General features: G+C 40.2%; 1 long non-coding RNA gene across 1 annotated transcript; it reads right to left on the reverse strand.

The window, feature by feature from the left end:
• Positions 1 to 249: 249 nt before the first annotated feature.
• On the reverse strand, positions 250 to 4,560 carry LOC137482267 (uncharacterized). The gene is made up of 3 exons (XR_011003976.1): positions 3,393 to 4,560; positions 1,546 to 1,678; positions 250 to 424 (listed from the first exon to the last, which is right to left on the reverse strand). It is a non-coding gene; the product is annotated as an uncharacterized lncRNA (long non-coding RNA).
• Positions 4,561 to 5,007: the final 447 nt, after the last annotated feature.

A 5,007-nucleotide genomic window follows, 5' to 3' on the forward strand; every position in this document is an offset into this window, starting at 1 on the left:
TATAAATCTCACCTGCAGGCCTTGGGGTTTTGGTGGTTTGCTTGTTCTTAGCTGTTGGACATCATAGCACCCCCCTGGCCATGGCTGGGTGCAGGAGCTGAGCACCCCTGGGCTCCACAGCACAGGTACAGCTCGTCAGCTCCTCATTAGCTCAAAGCAGATGTCCCCAGCACTGTCCCACACACTCATCCCTGCCTGAGATGCCTTTGGAGAACAGAACAATCTCAGCTGAGGCACATCCTATGAGTGCACCACATTCCTGTCCACCTCCAGTACCTGGAGGAAGTTCAGCTGGCACGGAGTGTCGGAAACAGCCGCGGTGCAGCACGACAAACAGGCTCCCAGCACTGCTCCATGAGACACAAACTCAATCTTGTTTGTTCAGAAACCACTGCTCTTGCTGTCGCCAAGAAAACCCAGCTCCCTGAAACACAGAAACTCTAATCATCTATTAACATCGTTTGGCTCCTCTCAGGCTTTGTATTTTATTTTCATTTGTCAGATTGAGCACTGCTTGGCTGTATACTGAACTACGCTATGACCCCTGATTCACTTTTCCACCAATTCTCTTCATATCTCTTAATTGTCTTGAAATAGCCAGACTTCTGCATGGCAATTAATGTTACTGGACACTGGAAAGCTGAAAATGATTAGATTTCTGGAGGCCCTGAATGAACCAGTGTCTGTCACTGTAATGGTGCGTAGTGATCTGAGCACAGACCTTGGAACTGTGAACTGCTGACTCCAGAACCTGGGTCTACCTTGTTATTCCACCTCTGACCTTCCCTCTGCAGGAGCATCTCTCTATTTACCTACCTCCCAAATTTGGGAATAAATTTGGAATGTGACATAAGTGTTAACACTGTAATTAGTAGGAAAAACTTTCCCTGTTCATCTCAACATATTTCAACAACAGATGCCTATCACTTAAAAAAGACTAATCAAAAGTTTAAAATATATATTCTGGGCAGAATATTTTTAAAACAGAAAGTATTCAAGATGGAATTGTCTTGACAGAGCCTGCCGTAGAAAGACTCAGGACAGCTAATTTTGTTTAAAAAAATTAAATCGAAAGCTTGTGGGACTTGCTTTTGTATTTTTCTGTTATAACTTTTAAAATGTGTTATAAACAAAGAGATATAAATTAATTTTCTTAGTGCTGGTAGATTAAGACATCATTTGTAATTCCAGGAGGGGGAAACTTGGGATTTACTGCTTTTGGATCCAAAGTGTCATGGAGCATTAAGAAGAATCCTGCAAAGCTGCCTGACCTCAAGCTTTGTGGAATTCCCTGTTCCACAGCACAGTGAGGCTACAGACCTGCTCTGCCTTGTAGTAGCATCCTGAAAATGGATCCCACATGATTTTGGCCCACAGAGGGTAGAAAGGTGGCTGCTGTTTTGATCATCCAATCTTCAGTTATTGTACTTTAATTCATGCAGAAGAGAAGAAAGGCAAAGATCATTGCCAAGGAAATGAGGATGAACATTTTCTGTAATATACAGACAGGTCATGTATAGAGAAGAACAAACCTGAAGCACTCACAAAACTTGCAAGGTAAATTCCAACAAGCTTCTGGAGAAACAGAAAATAGCCCATGCTGTTCTCATAGCAAAGGTGAAATTGTCAGATTTAATCAGGATTTCGTTTCTCTGTGCTGTGAGACTGTAGATGCAGGCTGTAAGACAATAAATATTGGACAACAGGAAGAATAAATATTCCATAATGTCCTATTCCAAGAGAATGACATTTCAGGTTTCAGGCTTTTTAAAGGCTTACTTTAAAAATAAAATACAAAGAGAATCTGGATATTCTATAAATAATTATGCTGGAGCTAGGCTAAAAATGTTCTTCAGATTTCCAGTTTCAAGCAAACAACTAAACAGCTCTTGCACATGCACCTGGTGTCAGCCTGTCTCTCAAAGCTTGGCAATAATAGAGCTGGGCCTCACCCATCATCTTCCAGGAGATGAGATCCCTAAATCCCAGTATCACATTTTCTAGAGTTACTGATATAACATAAAACCAAAATTTTCCATCCATAAAGACGTCAGCACCCAGCTCTGCCAAAACGAGGACCCTCCCCAGCTGAGCAGTGTGAAATGATGCATGAGCACAGCTTTATACTCAGACAGATACACGAAACAAAATTATTAAATGTTTTAAGGTCATCCTAGGAAAATTATATGACTGGAAGGTCATGACTGAGAAATTATTAAATAATTTCTAATATTTTCATGCACATTATGGAAAACTGAACGCAGAGTTATTCAAGATGATTTGGCACTCTGAGAAATCCGTGTTGCTCTTTCATGTTGCTATTCTATGTTGCTACTGAACAGCAGACAGCCAAGTCTGCAGGACCAAAACTTTTAAGATAACTGGTCTGTCAGCCACCCCTCTGATTATAAGGCAATGACTTTGGAGAACTGAAAATCAGCAATTGCCATATCAGCTATCTGTGAAGGAAAACTAAAATTTTTGATTTAGGCAAATAGTCACAGGATGCATATTTAAATTTCATAACATGACTGCTTATATCAAGAGTAGATAAGAGTAGAGATAGTGATTAAAATGTTTGCTTTTTAGAGAATATTCAACAGTTCCAAGGTTTCACCTTTAAAGAGGTAACAACATCTCCTGGTTTGCAGAGCACAGCCAGAGTGCGTGGGACTCCTGACCCACTTAGATAGAAACACTTCTCTAAGTGCCAGGTCTGGAGGAAACAAATGAGTTACAGCCCTGGCCCCGTGCCAGATCTCCAGGGTTCAAGCTCTGGGTGAAATGGGAATGTGAATATGTTACAATATAAATCTTGTGGTGGTGGATGTGAAATCACTTTAGTGATCACAGAGCAGTTTCTGGTGAACAAGCCCCTGCTGTACAACTGCACTGCTGGCTCTGCCTGTCCTTTTTTTGCTGACAGTCTTGGCAGAGCAAGCGAGGACTCACTGATAAGAAGGGACTCTTATCTCCAGAGGTGGTCCTCGGGTCAGAGTTGAGGAATGTTGGCTGGATAGCACTGGAGCATGTGCTGCTGCTGCTGCCTGCAGTGTTTATCTGTTCCTTCCATGAGCACCTAATGCTCCATGACATAATTAGGACCAAGAGTAAATCTACGTACCAAAGAACCAAATATTTCATCAATGACAACAACACCAAGAACTATGTTACTAAGAAATAAAACATTTTTGAACCTCAGGAGAGAATTAGAATGGAAATAAACCCTAAGGCATGAATTTTTAATTGTCAGATATCAGGAAAGAATGTTTTCTTTGGGGGAGTTTTTCTGAAACCAGCAGCTGTCATATTCCTTGTGCCTTTCTCCCAGTTTTGGAGGCACAGCACCAGCCTGGATGAATAAAGGCAACTCCTGCCACTGCAAAACTCACCTGTAAGCAGCTTATACCTAGAGATCATTTGGAAGTTTCTTACTGTCAAAGCTATTTGAGCAGCAGAAAAGAAATACATCAGAAAAAAAAAAAAAAAAAAAAAAAAAGCTTAGCAATTACAAACACCATTTAATCCAGAAAGATAGAACAGGGAAACCCAAGCCGTTTTTAAGCCACGGCTGAGCCATCCAGTGTAACCATGTGAGTGCCATGAAAATGAGAGGAGCTGGAAGGGTCAGAATCAAAACCCACACATGAAGTGTCCCCCGCAGCAGGGACTGTGCTCATGGCAAAAAGGGATTGCCCAGGATATCTTGATGTGAGCTCACTGAGATAAAATATACTTAACTATAAAAATTTGTATGTCTTTTTAGCCATCTGTAGAAAATCTAAACTGAAATCTTCCTGATTTTTACGTTTTTGGCAATGTTGCTTCTCCCTTTTTCTCCTTGACTGAGCACAAACTAACCATACGCTGTGTCAGTTAAGGTCAGGCTTATCTAAGCTGTCTCTGAACTCCTAATTCTTCTCTCTCCCAAAAGTGAAATCCAAACCTGTTGAAACTGGCCTCTCTTTTCACAAAACAGGATGTGAAATGAGGGCTGATAGCCCTAAGAGTAATGAAAAAAAAATCAAAAGAACTTTGCTTTTGTAATAGTGTTAACAGTCTAAATATCACAAGCTTTAATATATCAAATAGTCACAGAATATTACAAGATAATATTAATCAGGGACATAAAAATTCAGAAATTTATATTTGTGTCAAATGTTGTACTTCTATATAATACATATGTATATACATAGACAAATAGAGTGTGTTTGTGTGTGTATCAGGACCACTTCTAGCCACTTGCAAAAAATGAGTTAAGTATTCACTTTGTGCACAAAAATAACCAGCTGCCAGGTCCTTAGAGGAAACTGTCCCAGAAGAACATTATTTAACAAAATTATTCCCATCATAGAAACCTGTGGCCTGTATCAGGCTATATGCAAACAGTAATGAGCTTTGTAGTAGAACTTTGATCAATGCTTTTGGAATTCAATTGTAAAATCTAAAAATGCTGGGAAAGTTTGGTGGACCACACTTCGCACTGTCATTAAAATACAAAATTCAACATACTCTACATATGTTTATATGAATGAAAAGGCTAATGGGGCTATAGTTATGATTTCCTGTCCTCTATTCCCTTGTTTGTTCTTCTGTCCTGTGTTTGCTCTCTGATCTACAAAACAAATGTTCTTCAAGGAACATGAGTGTCCTGACAAGGGCAATGTTCAATTTGTAAACCACTTGCATCCAACTTTCTGCAGGTGTTTAGCTCTGGGGATGTGGTAACACACCCAGGAGTGGTTTCAGACATTCACATCGCTCCCAGGCCATGTCATGCACACAGATAAAAAGTTCAGAACAAGCAGGTGCTGCCTGAAGGTGCTGCCTGCTGCCCCTGCAGCTCAACTTGACACAATTCACTCCTGCATGTTCACAAATCTCCTGCATGTTCCCAGGATGTTCCATGAATCCTATGGCAAATAAACACAAATAGCCAGGGTGGCCTTTAATTTGAGATGAAAATATTTTTATCTATTTAAATATTCATTATTCTGTGCTTCAGAC

Source organism: Anomalospiza imberbis, chromosome 14 (assembly GCF_031753505.1).
Source record: "Anomalospiza imberbis isolate Cuckoo-Finch-1a 21T00152 chromosome 14, ASM3175350v1, whole genome shotgun sequence".
Lineage (NCBI taxonomy): Eukaryota > Metazoa > Chordata > Aves > Passeriformes > Viduidae > Anomalospiza > Anomalospiza imberbis.